Raw genomic sequence first — 22021 nt, 5'->3', positions numbered from 1 at the left:
CAGAATCTGGTTCAAGCCTTGGGAAAACCTTCACAAGACCCCAGCACTCAGGAGCATGAACGACTCCCTGCAGTGTCAGGGGGGCACCTGGGGCCTTTGCTCATTTTAATTTTTCATATCCATTTCCTAAAACATATTTATTTTAAAATGTGGGATTAATGTTATATGCCATGTTTTGCTTAAAGATACCAAAACCATTTCAGCTTCACAAGTTTATATCCAATTTTTCTTTGAAGTTTTTCTTTCTCATGTTTTTAAGCTAATAATTTTTTAAGTTCTCAGATTTTCTTGGTTAACCACCCACTTCTCAAATCTGCATTGCCTTTTACCAACACTGTAGGTTTAGTCACAGACAGGCTGTAACATGTTCTAGGTGGGAAAAACCTTCCTTTCTGTTACTGGTCAATCAGTCAACAAAGAATACAAAAGGCACAAAGACTGAAAAAAGTAGAAAGAGAGCTCTGTCCATAGCTCAGAATTAACCAGACTGTATCCCTGCCATGGCACTGGCCATTGCCACACTTTATACTGATGAAAAGCAAAGGAAAGCTTTATTGAAAGGTAATATAGAGATATCTTTGTATATGTATTTAAATCTGCTCAACGCTGAGTGTACCAGGTGAGAAAGCTGGTAAATACTGGAAAAATACTTGAAAATATAATAAACAGTGCATTCTGGTAAGTGGTACTTTCATATTGAAATACAGTCATGAAACAGGATTGAGAGATGCTGTGAGGAATTCGAAAGCATCTGAACAGTGTTTGGTCCTACCAGAAATAGGAACCCAGTGAAGAAATAGATCATCTCAAGTGATGACAGTGTTAATCAAAATCCCTGAATTCCAGGTCAAAATCTGAATTTGACATTGATGTAATGGTGATACTGTCCATGCTGCAGGGAGAGCTGGAAACAATGAATGCTTGTGACACAGAGGCAAAGCTGCAACACTGGCATATACTGGCATTTAATAGCTGGTTTCACAGCAAGGAAAGCTAAGGGCAATGCTTTGCTCAATCCTTTTTTCGGCTGCTGTTTCAGAAAAAAAAATTCAGGTACAGCCCTAGGTGTAGTCCTAGGTGTAGCCCACACTGAAGTCATTAGGATAGTTTTTGATAAAGATGTGCAACCACCACGATTTGTGAAGGATCACAACTGGCTCAATGAATTTTGGTGGCACTAGAGTGCCTGATTCTTTTAAACTCTCTTGAAATCTCCAGTACACAATTTAACAAAGTGTTACAATAGAATGCATTTCCAAATTATGTCAAATTGAAATTCAAACATGGCTGGCTGCACTAATACATACTAATGGAGCAAAACACTCATATGCCTAATCCTCACTGACACTTCTGGTTTACTTTCTTCTCTCCAGTGTCTCATTATGCATGTTCTCACTACTCTTATAAATTTTCATTGATGTGTCTTCTCCCTTACTTAAAATGCAAACATCTGGATTAAATCAACGAAATTCACTCTGTCAGTTTTGCACTTACTCAATAGTTTTCTAAACAGAGCTTCCAGCCTGTCTGTATTTTCAAACCTCCATCATTAAGAAAACATGAACTCTCAGTTGGTAGTTTCACTGTCTGATCATGTTCCTTTGAATGATTTGTGCTGGAATGTAAATATAATCACTCTGATGTGGTATTTGTTAGCAAGCTGCAGATTCAGAACCAAATACAGATATGTATCTACACTGCCTACATCTTTTATTGACAACAAATTGAGCTGACTTGAGCCCCAATCTGAATGAGCATTTCTTGCCAGCTCTGAGGCAGGCAGGTGTAGCTTGTCCTGCTGTGATCACCCTTTGGTTCTAAAAATGTTTTTGGGTCTTAGCCCAGCTTAGCATGGAAAACTTTGTCCAATTGTAAGAGTAGCTCCACCAGAGGTTTTAGGGTTTTTACACCAATAGATTGTTCTTCCTGTATTGCTTTTTGGTGTGTTGAATAATAAGCCACATTTCTAAATCTTTTCTGAATCATGCTTTGCTGAGCTTCCCTCAGCAGGACACCTCTAAGGTACTCCCAGAGCAACCAAGATGTGTCACAAACAATTAGATGGCAAATATCTCAGGAGCACTAAGAAATGTGGAGAGCACTTGTGAAATAAAAGCTTTGTAAAAAAAAATAAGCAGCACAGGAAAATTCTAACCAGAGAGAAGACCAGAGCATACCTGACAAGCACTTTTATCAGAAAAGGTGTTGCCCTGCTGCCACATCCCCCTGCAAATGGAAGTTTGTGTATCAAAGCAGGACGTCAGGGGGGTGTGTAAGCCAAAACCTGATTGACAACAGCTGGTACTCAGGGGCTTTGGATGGAAAAAGCTGGTACAGCCTTACAGAGCCCAAGTGTATCCTGTCTTTTACCTCCTCTCTCCCCTACACTTCCCCAACAGCCTTTCACCACTGCCCAATATCTTGATATGTCTCAAAACAATTCCTTTTCTTTAGGGTCCCTCTACAGCCCATGGTGGTACCTTAAAATTAATGTAAATAAATATTTTATTATTTTAATATTTTTCAAGCAGTTTTCAGCTGTAAAATAGAAATCTTTTCAAAATGCTAATAAAAAACAAATACTTTCAAAACTTTTTAGATGTTTATATATAAAAATTCACAAAATGGGTCTCCTCCCACAGCCACTTTTGGTTTCAACTGATTATTGCCAGAAAAATGAGTGCAAATGTCCTGATTAAGTCTTGTTATAAAATGTCAGGCAAGTAATGTCTGCAGGAATGAGAAGCAATTAAATGTTCAAGTAAAACAATCAAATGCAGGAAACTGTGCTGTGGAAGTCAAAAGTCATAGGGCCAACAGAAAAAACTTGGAAAAGAACATAGGTAACTAGAAAAAAAAGCTTAGAAAGGAGGCTTTTGTGAACTAATCAGTGTGAAGAAGTGATTACTTTTTGAAAAGAGTAAATGAAGGAGAAAATAGAATATAACTAAAATTGTCAGAATGAAGATCCAAGAGATGAGAAGCTGACAAGGTGTAGGAAAGAGAATTAGAGAAAACTGCAATTAGGAAAAATCAAATGTACCAGAGGAAGGCATCTTGGTCATATTTCTCTGTAAGAATGATAAAGTTCCCTTTTACTGCCTTACCCATAGAAGACAGCTGCAGTTCAAATGTCTCTACTTTAAAGGCTGTTGTCATCAAACTGCCAAATTATATTTTAGCAAACCAACAATTTCCTGTATTTAGGAAGAAAGGAACTTCACAGTTTTAATGCCAGAAGTAGCAGATAATTTATTTGTTGAAAAATTCAAATGGATGGAATTCCTTGGTGAACAGAGGTTTTGTTTTGCTTAGAAGATCCCAGAATGTAGAAAGGAAGCTACCACTTCATAGCCAAAAGCAAACAAATTGCATGGATTTAAAGCGGATGCAATTCTCTGATACAAAAGGGGATTGCAATTATTCACAGTGAATTATTCAGTTTCAGGAAAGGAAAACTGAATATGTAGATGAATTGCCCAATGAGTTGAGTCAAATCCAGTCTGCTAAACTTCTTGCCATCAGATATGAAGCACATGAGAGAAGTAAGAAATTAAAACAAGTTCTTAAAACATTGGTAAGGCCAGAGTTGCTGGGATGAAGATCCTTTGCTTTTTCTTTGATTTTATATGATAGTTTCTCTCTAGTTCTGTTCATTTGTGTATATATTCCACTCTTACCTTCTGAAAATGTATGACTTCTTCAATTTGCATAAAGAAAACGGTGTATAGAAATGTCTCTTTCACTCATTTTAAGTGACTGAAAGAGCTTTTTCCTCAGCTGCATTTCTTCTTTCTATCTTCTGTGAAGGGTGAAGGATTCCCTTTGATCACTCCACATCAACCTTTTTCAACTCTGTGCTCACTTTACATTCAAATACTTTGGTTTTATCTGTCGTCTCCCATAGCAACACTAGATTTCATTTCCTTAATGCTGAAATCAGTTAAAACTTTGAAGATCTGTAACTGCTGTGGTTAATGGGAAGTGCATGTCTCATCCTTTCCCTCCAGTCTGGATGTCATGCTGGATGGATAGAAAAGCTCCTTTAGTATTAATTTTTCCTTAGTAACAATACCTGTGTGATTTATACAGTAACACCTTCCAGCAAGACAACTGACTTTAATCTCTTTGCAGTGTGTGGCACAGAAAAATAAGTAACTTCCCACCTGACTGTCATACTAGTGAAATGCATGGAAATGTTCTTCCTTTAATGAGTATTTTACAAGAAAACCTGCTGCCTACTCTCGGAGGTGGCCACAGAACAGAAAGATGTGACCATGGTGGGCTGGGCTGGGGAGTGACATTGACACCCAGCAGCTTGTTAAATTCCCTCCCCAGCTGATCTGCTGCCAATTGAGTGGTTCCTCTTCAGAGCACTGTGGGTGTTTTCTGGCACAGAGGGGGAACAAGCTGGATAATGTGGAGGTCAGCACGGTTCAATGGACTGATCACTACGGGCATGTGTGAGTCAGGGACTCCTGCTCTGGGTACCAGCTCTGACACTCATCCTCCTTCAGGAGCAGGTCCAGCACTGCCAGGGCTCTGAAGCCTCACTCCTGCACAGCTCCGGTGTGCTCCAAGAACCAGAAAGGGAAAGGGGCTGTCCAGCCTGCCCTGAACACACATGAGTATGGACGGAAGAGGGCAGGTCCCACTCCTTCAGCTCCCCACGAAGCAGCCTGTGTACTGGGTTAGAGATGATCACCAGAACCAAAAACCTTTATTTCCCCATCTTCAGTAGTCTGTCAGTAATTTCCCCATCTTCTGTAGTCTGCTACAGTCTGCTGTCAGTTCCCTGGCTACAGTGAGGTTTCCCAGCAGGAGAGGTGTGAGCAGAACAAGGTGGAAAAGACTCTATAAAGCCCAGTGTTTTCCTCTCTTTACTGTCAATTTTCAAAGCAGAGCTACACTCTTCTGAGAGAAAAATCCTACAGACACCTGAGACAGCATCTGTAGACTCAAAAACATATCATCTATTCATTATATGTATTTTGCTGTCCTTTACCCCATATAGAAAGCCCAGCTATGTTCTATGACATTGCCCAGGAGATCATGCTTAGCTTACCACAATTTCAATTTATTTTGAGCCAGTGCAGTTTGTCAAGACCTACTGTTGTCAAGAAAGAGCAATCAGAGATTTTTCAATCTGTCTGGATTTTTCTTCCTTTACTTTAGGAAACGTTTTGTGTGCTGATACAAAAGATACCTGGAGCAAAAAAAGCATATGGTTCTGTTGGACTAAAGACACTCTGACAGGAGAAACATTTTTAATCCTTTCACTGAACTTGCACTCCTCTTATAGTCCTGTTATGTGTCTGTGCTTCCTTTTAAGATGCTTTTTTTATTTTACAAGCAAACAGAACTGAGCTCTAAGCTCCTAAAAATACAGGCAAGATCTTGTTCATGAGGATGGCAGTAATTTCTCACTTCATGTTCTGTATCAAACATAAATCAACAACTAATCATCATAGCAGTCTGCATGGTGTATAGGTATTGCTATTAGCTCTAATCTTGCAGTAAGCTAGAAAGCATGGCAGGTGATAAGTGATCTCAATGTGATTGTCAGGACATAGCAATGTGACATTTGCCAGTTTTTAAAAGAAATACATAGAAAGAGAGAAAAAAATAGTCGGTGCTAGGACCACTCTTGAAAAGCACTCACTTTTCTAAATTGCACTGGACTGTACATGAAGACATAAAAATGTGAACATAAGACTAATTTTGTACACATAAATGAAAGTAAAACCTTGCAGCAAAGCTGCATTCTCCCTGAATAATCTCCAGTGCCTTTTGGGACACCAAAGAAAGCGTTCAGCTGGCACCATCTGCCCCATCTCTTTCACCAAGTTTTATTGAAATAGAGCCAAAGACTGCCTGTTACCCTGGTTGAAGAGTGAGAAGAGCCAGGAAGACATAAAGAGCATCATCTGCATCTGATGTGATGCACATTCTCATCCATTGCTCTGCCCTATCACATCCATCTCTCACCACAGGACACTGGTTCATCAGAAGCCCTAAGGACTCTGCCCATCCCTGGCTCTCCAAACCAGCTGCTCACCCACTGACTGCAGGTGCTCCTTCAAGAGTTTGTTTCCAGCCTCACTCAAAGATGAGACTGATTCAGGCTTTCCCAGCTGTACAGCCCAACTTACAGTCACACTTCTCATGTGGTAAAGTTCAGGGGTTCGAAGGATACGTGTACATCAGTGAGGAATTATCTTCCTGCACAGGCCACCATTTCCTTGCCATAGTGATGAATACTTTAAGGAGGAAGTGTAAGTACTTTAGGGATGAAATTTTTAAGAGGTTTTAAGTAAGGCAAATTGAACCATGGAGTTAAATCAACAAGATTTAGAGCTGTAAAGTCAGATACAACCCAAGCTGCACATCCTCCTCAACAAATCACCACAGGTGTCTTGTGCATGCCTTTGTCAGCCCTTTGAGAACTTCAGCTACCCTCCTCTTTAGTGCAGTCTGAGTGTTTATGGTGCACACTCTCAAGCTCCCCATGCAATTGCATAATTAAAACAACTAAATTTCTTAATTTTTAGGCTTTCATACTATTACTTTACCCTACAATGAGACTCCTGGATCAGCGAACTCTTAAGACCTCATTAATATTATTACAGCACATTCCTGAAGAGAGGAAAAGAAAAAACATATTTTTAAAAGTATAAATAAGAAGGGAGATGTACTATTTCAGTACCTTCAAGAGCCCTTTCCCTAGGATTATTTCACTCACTGATTTTGCATGTGCCCTTGCTCTGGCAAGTCTTCCCCACATGCAGTGTAGAGGAGTTGCTCTTAACGTGCAGCAGAGCTCACAAAAAGCTGTTTTGTCACTGGCAACTGCTGGGTCTGTGTTAGTATCTCACTGCTCTCCTGTCTTGCTGCTGAGGAGATGACAAGGTCTTACAGTGCTAAAACACAGAAAGCATTCCTCCAGCATGATATGCCCAAATAATGGAAGTTTGTGCCTGAAGGGGGGCAGTTCATTGCAGTTCTGTTAATGAAAGGAAAGCTGAATTCCATTATTAAATTTCATTTCAGCAAGGGAGAATCCTGCAAGCCATGGGGAGTGGGTCTTGATTTTTCAGAAGGGGCAACAGATACCCATAGTTTATGCTTTGGGATTATGTTGTGGTATTATGCTTTGTATTATGATATTAAGTTTTCTCACCTGCTTAATGGGCAGATGGTGTGCTGACCATTGGTCTTGAAAAGTGCTTGGAAAATTATTTCATCTCTTAAAAAAAACAAAAAAAAAGAGGAAGAAATAGCTGTTGCAATCCATTATCCTCATGCAGAGTTTGTCATAAAAAAGTGTTTCAGCAGAAAGTGCTGTGCATGTTTGGCAGATTTATATGCATTTATGTTGACAGGCTTCTTGAAATCCCCATGGAAAGAAAACATAGTTTAAAGCCATAGTTTAAGGCTGTGCATCTCTTAAAGGTTGCCTGACACTAAGAGGTTACCATGTTCATTAAGCCAAAATTTCAAAGGATGAAAGCAATGACTGTAATCAAACCAAACACGCAACTTATAACATCAATTCATCCGCCTCTCACCTGAATTTTGTTTTCTAGGCTATTTCATCTGCAACTACAATGACATAAATAAATAACCTGAGAGAACTCAAGGCTTATTTAGCACTATATTTCTAAGTAAACAACCTGCTGAGTAGAAAGTACAGCCCCAGCACTGTACCATAGTAGATGGTGGTCAGGTCTCTGCCGTGTGTCTGTACTGCAGGTCCTTGGCATTTTTAACTGCAATCATTTAGGGGTGGGTTGGTGAATCCAGTCAAATGGGATTCCAGCAGGTTCCAGGTGAGGAATTGGGTACTGGGGCTTCCCTGCAGCCATTTACTGGCAGAATGGTTTCTATCATGCTGCTGAATAACACTTTAGTTATGTCCAGATCAAGTGTGAGCTGCAGCTTGGCAGCTCCCTGGAGGCAGCTGAACCAGCTCTCAGTCACCCACGAGAAAACCCCTGGCAAGACTTTGTATCTGCACCTCACAAAGCTTTCTTCAGATAATGGGAACAATCTTGCATAAAAAACACATAATTTGATAAGGAAAACCTTACTGTGCATCTCAGAGTTGGACATTCCAGTTCCAAGTCAGCAGTTTCTACTTCTCTGTTTCTGCACATGCCTACTCTCCAAATCTGAAAGGCTTCCTGTTATCTTATTTTCTTCTTCTTTGTAAAGAATTTTACAGTTTACCATAATTTTGTGAACCAAATTATGTTCCTGCTATTTTTTTTCCTATTTTTTTAATTATCAAGTAGTAAAGTGAAGACATGGATAAATAAAAGGAACAGACCTTCTTTCTATCTATTTTTTCACCATACAGTTTTACTGAAAAAGAAGGAATTATACAGAAATAGTTGTTTTCTTCAAAGGAAACATGAGGTATAGTCACTGAAATGTTTCTTTCTGTATTAGAAAACTACAGTGGTCTAAGCCAAATGCTGAGTAGTACAAGTCTTATCAACAAGAACCAAATAGATAACATTTAGCCTAGTAAGACTGATGATTATCTGCATGTGTAATACAGATATTTCAGCATGACAAGGATTGGTCAACTTTTGTCTCTGTCCACAAGTCAGTACATACACCTGCTAGTTGTCTGAGAAAGGAGAGTTCTGGGGCTAAGCCCTTGAGATAACCCATTTATTCAGATCCCTAAATACAGATTTATCTGCCTTAAAATATTCTTCTAAATTTGGAAGCAACGTCCCAGATGTCTGGGCTGATACAGAACTGTAAGGAAATAAATTCTCCCTCAGCCTACCTCAATATCAGTCCCACTTTACACTTAGATTTTGTCTTTCCCTCAAGTGTGATGTACTTCAAGAAGCTAATGGCTTTATTTACATCTGGGACACTGTCTCCACCTCCCTTTCTTCCCTGCTTAAAAATTTCCCCTGAAGATGACATACTACCTGCAGGAAGTCCTCTGAATTCTATTAATTATCTCAATTAGCATTTTGCATTTTTAAGCCTTCGGTTCATGTGTAATTGGCATCTTGCCCTTTGTTCTCTTCAGTGGGCTGCTCTTAACTTTCCTTTTTTCATCCACATAATGCCCCAGGTAGTTTTCCCCTTTCTGTTTCACTTCCTGCTCTTACACATTTCAATATTTCTTTATTTCAGCTCACTGTTCTCTGTTTGTCAGCAAGGTTTCTATTTTTTCACACGTGGAGGCACACTAAAGGCAGTCTGATTTGAATGTCACCTATAATCCTGTTTTTCATTCCAAGAATTTTATTAATTCTTACAAAATTTAGAAAGCCATGTTCTGCACTCAGTTCGGTAACATAAGTCCAATATTCCTTAAAATACTAATTCCAGATTACAATGGTATATACATATAAAACAAAAATAAACCAAACCAGAATCTTGAACTAAAAATGTATTTTCTATTGTAACATTCTTGTTCTGTCAGAAAAAAAATCAAAAACAAAAACTGAAAAAAAGAGTGTAAATTAAGGCTTTTCCTTGTTTAAGATACAGAAGACATATGCAAGAAGTTCTAATAAGGTAATGTAGGAATGTATCAGTATTTGTGTTTTTATAGTAATGCCCAAGAAGTCCAGAAAAAATAATGGATCTTTTGCTACACATGCAGAAGAAGAGGTTGTTTCTAATCACAACACGATTAGCTAAACAAGACAAATTGAAAAAGAAATGTAAAATGAGCTGCCCAGGAAGCCAAACAGATTCCTCGGGTAGAAGGTGTTCTCTGAAAAGCCCATTCTTCAGCTTTGTCAGCTCAGATCTCACTTACACAAAGTCTAGTTTCAGCTTCAAACCATACACACCCGAGGGAGGTTTTACTGTTTTCTCTCTTTTTCTGCCATGATTTAGTGTCTACTTCTCTTTGAAACTGAAACTCTTGCTGAGTAACTGCAGGAGCCATCAGGCCATGCTGCAATTTTAGTATCTGGAGAGGTAAGTTAGGGAAAAAAAATTCAGCTGTCTTTAAAACGCATATCATTTTGCATATTGATAATCAGAGGGGGGAAAAAAAGAAAAAAAGGTGAAAAAAAAGGTTGGTATGAGGGAAAATATTAAAAATCCTTCTCTTCCTTGGGTTCCCATACTAGGATTAATCCAAACGAGTGTTCTAACTCAATCTCAACAAATTCAAGAGGACAGGAATAGATACATTTTCAGAGAAGAGTTCCAAAAGGACAAGGTTCATGATCTTACAAAGCAGTCCCTGTTTCCACAAGCACTGCTTGGTGAGGATGTGCAGGCTGAGGATGCATTGAGAAGCAGGAATTTCATTCTCAATCCATGGGAATTGCATTAATTTGGACTAGAAAGGTTTTTCTTGCAGCTGCTTGTTCAAGATGATGTCCCTGTGTCACCTACAGTCTTTATCCACACATATGGAGGCTCACAGAAGAAATCAGTCCAACAGCCTCTCAAAGGTAAGTAAAACAAAGGGAAAAGGGGCGTTACTAACCTTAGAACCAGAACACTTGCTTTCAAAAGACACAAATTTGTCCAGGAGTTTGGGATTTTAAGTGTCTGATGGAGAGCAGAGCCCTCAGTGTTGGATTCATTTCATCACCAATAAGTGCTCAGCCAAACATTCATGTATTCACATTCATCCACTCCATGCCATTTAAACCTGTACTTCAGTTATGTGGAAAAGAAAAATCAAGACAAGAAATAAATGCAATGGCTTTGCAATTCTTTTGGTGTTCTTTCTTGGAGTCCAAGCTCCTAACTCATGTCTGTACATAATAATCTCAGCTTTCATTTGGGGAACAAAAAATAAGTTTCCAAGTTTCTATGGCTTAGGAAGATAAGAAGAAATATGTACAGCCTAAGGGTTTCCAGACCAGAAAAACAAATCAGAAAAATCTCAGAGGTGACCTGCTTTAAAATTTCATGATTTATAATCTGCTCTGGAACCACCTTTGGCCTCTGACTTAATTACTTTGGTAAGCATGGGACTGTAAATACTTCATTTCCCAAACAGACTTTCAGCAGGAGCCCCAGTTCTCCTCACCCTAAGGGTTTTATGGTCATACAGCTCTTGACTACTTCCACTGTAAAAGTGGCCTGTACAATATTTTTAGGATTGTTTCTTTAACATCTGCTTATTATGAGACATTTTAATATACTGTTGAGGGAATATAAAATCACTGTAATTTATCACTGAGTCAAAATAAGACTGTGAATAAAACACCTAAATGGGCTGGTTTATTCTTATTCCTGTTCTCAATGCATATTTGGTTTTGAAAAACAAAAATCATAACAATTTTAATGCAAATTAAGTTACCTCATTCCCTCTCCATCACCACACAATCAAATAAAGCAGCAAGGGAAATTACTGCAATCCCCTGAACTTGTTTTGCTATGCACAGAAACTTCTGAATACATATCCTGCAAGGCAGTAATTAAGTTCCTAACTTATTTACTTCTTCTATTGGGGCTGCTCCATCTGAGCCACTGTCTTTTGGCAGGAAATCCAAATATTCATCTATTATGAGATGCAGAATAACCTGAGCTGTTCTAGCTGCTCACAGTTTAATTAAGATATTAACCATAAACACACCTGGGATTAGGTAATGGCTATGCACTGTCTAGAAATAAAGAGGCTATAGAAATCCCTGTGAAAATCTGGCATGAAAACATAAGTGTTGTTCATGAAGAACACGAAACAGAGCTCACTTCCAGAGGGATTTAAGTAAAAGAAGAAGCAGAGGCTGGAGAACTGCTTTTGCTTTATACAGGTCCCAAACAGGGATTCAAGAGAATGAGTGTGTTTTGCAATTCCACGGGCTCTCAGCATCTCCTGAAAGGATTTAAGATTAATATTTCCCAGCAAGACAGAGAATAAGATATCTGGCTGAGGGTTATTGTTTTGCCCAGCCATGTAGTGAGAGGAGGAATAGCAGCAAAGGATAAGAAGCAAAAGTCACTGGGTCACAGCCTCCCACCTGTGTGCTGAGACCAGATTCTCCCAAAGGCCACACAATATTAAAACTTCTACAACAATCAGGCCAGAAATATAAGGCCGTCAAGTTTCACTAGGGGAATGATTTTTTCCTTGCTTACATTTTTTCTCAATTGTCTTGCTGTTCTGCCTAGTTTTTTGAATGCATGGGCTGATTTTAAGCAGAGGTTCTGCCTGCAAACCATGCACAGATATTCAATACTCTTCCAAAATAAAAAAAAAAATCTTCAAAGGTGATTACAGATGTGGAAGCCTTTCCTTGTGTGTTCCACCACTACCTACAACTCCTTTTTACTGCAACTTCCAACTTATTAGCTGGTTCAAAATTTCCACTCAAGAAGAAAGTAAAATTTATTTTAAATAAAGGCAGCCATAATGACTATTATATAATAACTCTGTCATGATTTTAAAGACTTGTCCAGCCATATCTCCTTTATTTGTTTTAGTTCAAAGGGCTATAGTGTATTTTAGCTTATTAGTTACATTCATTTTCTTTTGTGCTTATATTTGTGCCTGGGATTCATTGAGGTGTCTAGCAAACAGAAGCTAAGAAAATCAGATTTAAATACTCATTGATACATACAATTTTATTAAAAAACATTATGAAGTGATGAAATATTATACGATCACATTAACATTAAAAATACAACTTACTACTTAGAAGTTTGTTTACTTTGTTTACATTACAGATGTTCTAGACAATTTTATTAAGAAACTCCCTTGTTCCTTCATTGTTTAGCTCTAATTGCCAAATGTGTGTTACTGCTAAATAGTTAGACTGATGTTATGAAAATAAAGCATTCTCAGGCTAAAGTCCAGTTGTATCAGTAAAAACATCATCAGGAAATGGAAGTAAAGACTCTGAAATGGGAGACAGCACCACAGGAGGTTAGCAGAGTTCAGACCAGGCTGCAGACTCTGGCTGTCACAGAAGATGCTCTGTTAGTTGAGATTTTCCAAACAAAGATGGACTGCAGTGAGTTTGGTAGAGGACTGCCAGGCTGCTCTGGGCTGGGGGCAGCAGCCCTGGGAGAAGGGGCTGAGGAACTGCAGCCCCCAGAAGTGGCAGCTTCAGAGGGCCAGAGAGCAGCCAGGAGACAGAGCCAGAGCCAGGGCACATTGCTCCAAGTGACAAAATCTGAGCTGCAGTGAGGCTCCCAGGTGAGACCAGTCATGGGCACCAAGGACTAAGGGTGGCCCCTGGCACAGGCACGCCTTGAGAGCAGAGAGGTGCAGGCTGCAGAAAGCTTTTCACTGGGAGGGCAGTCAAACAGAGACACAGTCTGCCCATAGAGCCAGTCCCTGTCCTGTACAGGTTTTCCAAAACAAATTCCTGAACATCCTGGTATAACCACACAGCTGACACAGATTGGAAGTGAAGGTGCCTTCCAGTCTGACCTCTTAAGAGATCCTATATTTCTGTAAATTTTAAGTGACAATTTAACTTCATCTTTGTCATATTTCAAACATGTGTGCAAAAATGTTTATCAGTGGCATTTAACTTACACCACTCAAGAAACTGAGATTTTAATACTGATTTACTCGTTTTATATAATTTCTACAGACAAGAGATGGTACAAAGAGGAGTACAGACCAGACTTGTATCTTAATATTCATTTTTCTTGTCTTGTATAACCTGTACATGATACAGTTTTTTATCTCTCTGTCTTCATGTTTCAAATGGATTTATCCTGTAGCACTTAAACATCTTTTGCAAGTCTTTTGTACTCTATAGAACACTACTTAACAACTTAATAGACTATCAGATGCTTCAAAATACGAGGTATTTCCCTACCAAGCTTGTGATTTTTCCCTTGGTGAGACAAGTGTTACAATGGCTATTTAATTACAGTAGAAGGTAACTGATCGACTTCTTTGCATTTATCAGAATGAAAATGTTTCTATTAATTTTCTGCTTTGTGCTTTGGCATTGCCACTGATGTGTGCAAAGAGCTCTGATGAGAATACAGAGGAATCTGCTGCTTCAGTGAATGGGGGAATGTCATCAGGGAAAGAGAAATGTGCTGTATTGCCCATGGATTTTGCTTTTTGCTAAAGCAGAGGTGCACTTCTCACCCAGCAATATTTTATTGTTAATGTTGCTGTTTAATTTCAGACGTGTTCAAATAGATCAGTGCATCAATTCTTGTGGTTCTTCTGATATCTTCCAATAGATCAAACTGAACTGCTTTAAATACTTTGACAAGAGCTGGCTAGAAATGTCTATCATTTAAGCCCTCTTCTATTCAATCACTTCCATTTCCCAGGTGACAATGTTGTACTCTTGTAACCATAAACCTGTACCACATGAATACAAATCTTCCCATCCTTTTTCTGCCTCACCCTCATCCTTTAACATCCTGATACCTGATACCAATTTAGAAATTCATTTAAAATTTGTCCAGCACACTAATAAAAGTTGAGGGGAAAAAATGGGAATCCATTAATAAGGTATGGGGAAGAGAATCCCTCTATGCATTTTTGTCAATATATGTAGCCAATAAAATGCAACCAATAACTGCAGTGCAGACTGCATATACCATAAATAAGCACAGTAGATCATTATGCAGGTTATCAGCCTCTGGACCCGGCTGCACCTCTAATTTCATATATGGGGAAATAAATCTAGATATTGTCAAGTGCTAAATATAGGCTTCTATATCTCATGATCTAGGTATCTGAAACCTTAATAGCACAGAACATTGACCAGTTTATCTGCATGTTTTTCTTAATATTTTTTCTGCAAAATAGAATTATTTGGAAAATAACATTAGGATCATCAAATCCAACCACTAATCCAGCACTGCCAAGTCCTTCCCTAAACCATGTCCCTAAGTGCCACATCTACACATCTTTTAAATACCTCCATGGATGATGATAATGACTATTCCTGAATGAGTGCAGGGCTTCATCCTCATCAGATTGCATCCTGTTCCTTCGTGCATCAAGATCAGCTTAAATACTCATCCATTCATCCAGAGAATCTGCAAAGGGAGCAAGCATCACTTCCATACCATCACCATTCACTCCATTAATAAAAGTACCAATCATTGCAGGGACCTCTGAAGGTCCCTTGTGACACAGCTGTGCACCACTCAGTGCACAACTCACATCTACCTCTCTGAAGCCTCCAGTTAGTTTTGAAGCCCTTAGAGGTCTTTTCATTAAAATTTTCTATTTCACAGAGAAAAGAAAAGCCTGAGTTTTGAAAATGGGGTGGGAGAAAAAATTGGAATGAAATTTGAAATTTAGAATATGAAAGTCAAGTGAAATTACTTAACACTCATGCAATAGGATCTCAGTTATACAAATAATAATAGATATCTGGTGTAAAGCCCTAAACCCTTCATTAAGTAAACAAGATCTGCTTTTCTCAGCCTCAAAGATAAGTTTCAAAAAACAGCTAGTTATTAAACATTAATTCAGGTGCACTTATGAATAAGAAACCACTTACCTTCTTTGTGATTCTATTCACAATAAGCAGAACTATTATAATATTTTATCATTAAGCTATCATGAGGTTTGGAAATAAAATCTGCTTACCGGAAAATGAGGCTTTCATAAAGGAAAGGCTTATTTAAAGTTCATTACATCCACAGAAGGCTATCTAAAATGTCCAGGTTCAGGCACTCTGAAATGACAGAGGTCAGCTTCAGAGGAACCACTGTTGCTAGGAGACTCAAGCATCAAAGTACCACAAAGTTGTAATTTACCTTTTTTTGTCAAGGGATGTTGATGATGAATGTACTCCCCAGAATGCACAAGGCTTTAACCAGGCCTGCATCATTTTGCTTGAAAAAGAGGGACCACAGCCTTACCTTACTGTGTTCTAACACTCCCCAAATCCCTGGATTCACAGTAAAACAGGAGTTGCACATTTCTTGCTCTTAGAGTAGAAGTGTTTTGGTATATCCCTTTTCCATATCATCCCACTCCATTAACAACTCCCAAAGGCAACTGGCCCTAGTGGGCAAGATAATGAGAGTCAGCATTTAAATGTTTGTGATTTAAAAGGTTGCCCAGATAAGGAAGAGCAAGGGGAGTTTGGGGTGAGCAGCTTCTAAGGTAAGACTAAATTTGAAAATAGCACAGGCTGGGTGACAGGATCCAGTCATATGTGGTGGAAAAAATGTTTGGTGATTTTTTGCCTGGATGCCTATGGATCACCACAGCTCCAGATGCACAGAAGCACCAGCTGGATGCAATAACCTATTTGCTTCTGCTGACCTCAGAGTCTGGTATCAGAAAAGAATCACCTTCTGACTGGACAAAAGCAAATGTCACACCCATCTTCAAAATGGGCAAGAAGGAAGACACAGGAAAATTACTGGGCAGTCAGCCTCAGCTCCATCCCTGGCAAGGTGATGGAAGATAACATTCTGGGGTCATCAAACATGTAAAAGAAAAGGTCTTTGGGAGTAGTCAGCATGGAGTTACCAAGGGGGAATAATCCTTGGCCAAGCCTTCTGTGATGGCATGGCAGGATGAAGGAAGAGCAGTGGCTGTTGTTTCCCTGGACTTCAGCGAGGCTTTTGACACTGTCTCGATTCTGTGATCCTCTGAGCAGTGCACATCAGTGCAATGTTTACATTCCTTCTAAGGTGCAGTCCCAGGGCACTTCCAGCCTCATAATGAACAATTACTTAGAGAAATTATTTTGAAGAAGTGAAATGAAAATGCTGAAGGCAGTCTGCCCTTAACAGTGAAATGGCTGCAGAGGCTCCTGGGCACCTTGACTGCAAGATTACTGAGATGGTTCCAGCACAAATGAGCAAATAGAAAGTAGAAAATAATGGAACAAGGACATCCTCATAATGACAGGTTATTTGTGACTGTACCTCTAGTCCAGGAAAATTCTAACTGCAGTGTGAATGAAAAGGGGGAAAAAAACCGAAACAAAAACAAAAAACAAACAAACTAACTAAAATAAAATAAAATAAAATACTTTTTAAAAAAAGTTGCAACTGTGACAGAATAACAGATTAACAGATGAGACACTTCTATACTGAGACACTGAATACCTGACACTGAAATAGGCTGTTACAGGAGGGCCTTCAGGATCCAAAGAACAGCACAGGGAAGAAGGAAGGATGGGAAAATGCTGAGATGGCCCAGATGGAGACATACACAGTTGCACAGGTAACTACTAATTTGAACTGATTTACCTAGTTGGGAGACAGGCTTTTCTTTATTTACACAGTCTGGTTACCATTTTGGTTCTACCAAAATGATTTGAAGAATTTCACTACATGAGTATTTTCCTTGATTAGCAACAGGTCTGAATATGTAGTTCCTTAACATCGAGTCAAATTTTCATTATTCCAAGCCAGCTGCCTCTCAGGGTAGCAAAAAAGATTCTATAAATTATTTATTCACATGATAGGAAAGTGTGCTTCTTCCATATCCATATGAATTATTTGGGGTTGGAACTAGGTGATCTTTAAGGTTCTATCCAACTTCAAAGTGAAGCGAAAATCTGTACACAGATCAGGACTGTAACAGTCTGTAACCCTGAATCCACCTAAAGCTTGATTCAAAGCTATTCCTTGAATAGTTTCTGTGGTGTAATCATTTTTTGCTGTTTCAGTGATAACTGAGTCTCCAGTGAGAGCACAATGCAGCATTTTCATTCCCTGTAATAACCATAAGACTTGCAAGATGATAAATTCCTGAACTGGGCATTTGTGTGCTCCTCCTGTATTATACAGTCAGGACTTCCTCCCCAGGTAACACACCATTGCCTGTTCCTCGAGATGGAAAATTAAAGGGCTTGCCTTCCATCTCAATTTTAACCCATCCCTGGCTCACCAGCTCCAGAGAGTTGTGCAGATCAGGAACAGAAAAGTTCTGCTCTTGGTCTTGTCTCTGCCCTCCCATCACTGTGCTCCACAGAACACTGGGTTTCAGTAGCAGCATAACAACTCCTTGTTTCCAGGAGATGCTATCCATACCTCAGATTTGCAGAAGCCTACCTATCCAAGCATGTGCCAAATTACATTTAACAGTGCCAGAGTCATAAAGGAGTTGAATGCTAATTCCAATCACACTGTCAAGGTGAAAACACACTTGAGGGATCTATTGATGTTTGGTTCCTCATGAACACCCCAATCCTTTTGTCCCTCACCGTCATTCACATCTTGGCTCATTTGCAGCTTGAAAATCATTATATTCAGAGCAAGACCACAGGACATGTACTCATTCCATATTTACCTGCTAGTCCCAGAAAGGTCATCAGTTCCCATAGTGAGAGCAGATTTAAAAGAACTGCCACTTCAGCACCTCCACAGTAACTCTGCAGGGACTTGAGGTTTTGTCAGCATGAGATTCTCTGTACAGCTTACCTGTAATTGTGAATTCATTTACTTAGTACAGTTCTGGACATGCACTTTCTAATTTATAGGTGCTTAAAAGATAATTACTTAGTTTCATTAAAAGTAAATCTGAAATGGGGAATACACTGCTACAATGGTCATATTTCACTTTATTAGAAAGAGATATTGACATATTTTAGATGCAAACAAACCAGGGAGATATAGTGAGTATGGCCACTTAGGCTGATTGAAAGATGATTGAATAATGGCCACATTACTGTGAGAAAAAGTGGCTTCCCTCTTGAAAAATAATTATGTTTTTCTATCTAGCTGCAGCAAAGATGAGAAGCTTAGATTGTTTTGTTCAGTCAAAAGATGACAAGAGTATGGATGTAGATCTGTACATTTAATTTAGGTTCATTTTTTAACAGAAAAGTGCTATTCTGAAACAAAGCCAAAGTTAACTCCAAATTCACTTAGATGTTGTATTTGGATATTTGAATATTTTCCTCCAGTCTTCACAGCCTCAACTATTTACAGTTGTAACCTGAAAACAGTTTATTTCTTCTCCCATAGCTCAGTTTTTAATTGAATGTATTTCACCCACAAAATAATATCACTCTGGCTCCATTGGGAGTATAAATAAATAATTTAAAATTTGTTGTGTTCACAACCAATTATTTTCTTCAGTTATACAACCATACCGCATTTTGCTCTGAAATACATTAGCCATTAGTCTCCAAGGATATGGCATCAAATGACCAGGATCTTTAATTTCTCTTGAGAAATCAAAAAGCAGTAATATTGGTCTATTCTCCTCGAGTGGTCAGGAGTGAAGTTATTATCTGAGTTCACTCTTCTGTTGCCATCATTTTTCCATCATGCACGTTTCCATTCCAAGCAGCTTAGAAAAGGAATATTTTATCTTGAGGTTTCTTTTTTTCTATACCCTGAGCAAACACTAAACAAGATTATGGCAGTACCTGAGAAATGAGCCCTTCTTTCTCCTGGCTTGCAAATGTGGTATCCCACATTACATTGTCTAATTGGGGGCTGTCTTCTTTCCTATTTGTCAGCTCTGGGACCAGAGGATTGCAGGTTAAAATTCAGGTAGCTTGGTTCTGTAATAGCTCTACAGAAAGAGACATTAACCCAGAAACTACACAAGTAAAACCACCAATTCAGGCAATGATCACACTGCTACTCTGCTGTGCCAGTGCAATATTAATGATGCAGCATCTCACAGCAGCATCAGAAGTTCCTCAATTTGAATGGTGTTAAAGGTGAATCAATTAGTTTAGATATAGAGGAATTAGAAATTAGTTCAAAAGATCCTCTCAGACTAATATACCTGAAAATACTGTGAAATATTTTTCCAAATATTGCTCCAAGCAGAATGTGAACTTTGTATAACGATCATGATAGATGTTTTTCCTCTACAGTCTGATTTCCCAAACCAAAACTCACTTGAAATGCCACAGAGGATCTGAAATGTCTTGGTTTAATATCAAGAGAAAATGAGATCTGAGAAGTCACTGGAGGCATAGAGCTCTGGCAGTGTACTGTCCCCTAGAATATATTATTTTAAATTATCAGACAAGCCTTTGCCACTTCAGAATTGAATGCCCAGTTAGCAGGGATGTAAACAAAGGGAGCTTGCAAAAAAACAGTTTATTGGACAGAAGCTGAGCATCACTGGGCCAAGCTGCCTTTCTGCCCTCCCCACTGGAGGTATCCATCCCCCTGCTCATCCTCTGGCTGTGCACAGCAGCAGAGGCAGTCACACACCTGCAAGCAGCACCCCAGAGGCTGCTGGGTTACACAGCAGAGCTCTGATCCTCCACCACAGGACCCATGGCAATATAAAGCCTGGTCCAGGAGGTACTTGGAAAGGAAAGAAAAAACCTTCAAGAAAAAAATCTGAGTATTTCTGCACCACAGCCCCCAAAAAGGGAGAGACATCTCTAATTCTGAGTCTTCCAATAATCACATCAAAAGCCAACAACAAACCTCTTGACCAATACATCCCCTAAGCATGGAAGCTGGAACCTTCTCAGTGTAAGATGAAGATGATAAGAGGTTGTCAAACAGACGTTGAAGGTAGCAAATGTCTTAAAGGGGAAAAAAAATATGAGTACAGCAATAAAACAGTATGACAAAAAATATACACACATTGGGCAAATTAAAATTTTATGAGATGTTGGAATTCTGGAATGTCCTATATTTCTATGCTTTTCTTTGCCATCTTGAAATTCTTTTAGTATCTTTATTCAAATCAAGCCAGTAATTTCCTTTATAGATATCTGTCAGACAGTAAAGGCCATTTTTTGTGTATACTCCATGTATACAAAATTCCTTCATATTTCATTATTATTGGCTTAATAAAAAAAATAAATCAATTACAAATATATTCAAAAATTGACAGTGAAAGCACTGAAGTTGTAATTTGTAGAGTTTTGGGATATCTCTGACCCTTTGCAATTGAATGAGGCAGCAAAAGTGGAGTAAGATTGGGAAACACAGAATGTCTTGCAGGAATTTTTTTTAATTGTATATTTTTAAATAAAGAATTGACAAAGAAAAACAGATTTCTTTCATATTAGTCAAAACAGAAGAAACTGGAACTACTGAATATAAAAAGACAGCTAGAGTCTCTGCTAAGAGGGCACTGCCTATGAAAGGTCCATAGATTTCAAGACTTACAGCAACATAGGGGAAAGGTTATCTTGAAACAAAATAGCTTCCACATCCATCTCCACAAAGGTTTAGGAAGGTTGCCAGGGTGCTCGTGTGTTACAGGGTAGTAAAATTCTTTCTGAAAGAGGAAATGCATCTATTCTCAGATTATATTAGACCTAAAGACCAGAAAAAATTGAACTGTTACATCTCCATGGACACAAGAATGGAAGGAGATCACATCATTAAATTGTTTACTTTTTCAGTTGTTTTCCAGGTGTGAAAACAGTGACATCACTTTAAATAAAAAATTGAACTGAGTGCATTCAGACAAGCATATCTGAATCTCCTAGAAAAAGAAATTTTAGGAAATTATATGGTTGACTTGTAGATGGCAGCTTTGCATTATTGTATATCAGATGTTTAGCAACATCACTGCTGCCTACCACAACTTTTTTCTGTATGTGTCACACATGACCATCAGGAATGATCCTCTAGTGAAAGAATGCTATTGCCCTATTCTGCGAAAACAGTTTAATATTTCTGAACAGTAATTCCAAAAACCAATACCAAAATACTGTGCCTATACATGGTGGGCTATATATGACCTGCATTTCAGAGGTACCAGAGGGTGTTGTTCCGGGAAGACAATGCCAATGGATTATTTGGTTATTTATTCATGGTGCACTGTCTACAGCATAAGATGAACATCAGGGTTAGGGAAATAATAAACAATATTCTATTGCTTATCAGAGGGAAGGCTTCCTTGTCTTAGGGGAAATTAGAGCTCTATAATCTTTTGCAGTCCTGATTTGAACAGTTTTGGCTTCAGACCCTTCCGACTTCATAAATACTAATCTACATTAGCATATTAATCACCAATTTCTACATATGAAGCAATACCTCAACACACCAATTGTTCTGGCAATTCAATCATTAAAAATTGTACATTCATATATGTAAACTAATAGATATAAAATGTAAGCTAACATTTTGAAACTCACTTCTACCTTATAAAAGACCAAACCATTGGTTTAGGTGATGCCCAGAC

At 38.7% G+C, this 22021-nt stretch overlaps 1 protein-coding gene and 1 long non-coding RNA gene across 8 annotated transcripts in view; one reads left to right on the top strand and one right to left on the bottom strand.

Moving 5' to 3' along the window:
• The window catches only part of LOC148223868 (uncharacterized), a 207389-nt gene that overhangs the window by 144022 nt on the left and 41346 nt on the right, over nt 1-22021 (bottom strand). For 2 of the 3 annotated variants that reach the window (XR_015803008.1, XR_015803009.1), the window contains 4 exons: nt 20998-21109; nt 18194-18324; nt 15802-15946; nt 14847-14967 (listed from right to left, as the gene is read on the bottom strand). This is a non-coding gene — a long non-coding RNA (uncharacterized LOC148223868). Of the gene's footprint in view, nt 1-14846; nt 14968-15801; nt 15947-18193; nt 18325-19277; nt 20406-20997; nt 21110-22021 lie in introns of all 3 variants that reach the window. The other variant, XR_015803010.1, reaches the window with a different exon arrangement.
• LOC106865258 (C-C motif chemokine 4-like) overlaps nt 1-22021 on the top strand; it is an 87263-nt gene that overhangs the window by 26454 nt on the left and 38788 nt on the right. The gene's annotated exons all lie outside the window — the stretch shown is intronic.

This window comes from Sturnus vulgaris, chromosome 4 (assembly GCF_052056855.1).
Source record: "Sturnus vulgaris isolate bStuVul1 chromosome 4, bStuVul1.hap1, whole genome shotgun sequence".
Lineage (NCBI taxonomy): Eukaryota > Metazoa > Chordata > Aves > Passeriformes > Sturnidae > Sturnus > Sturnus vulgaris.
Note: the sequence above shows the minus strand (reverse complement) of the source record. Positions and strands in the feature narration are given on the sequence as shown.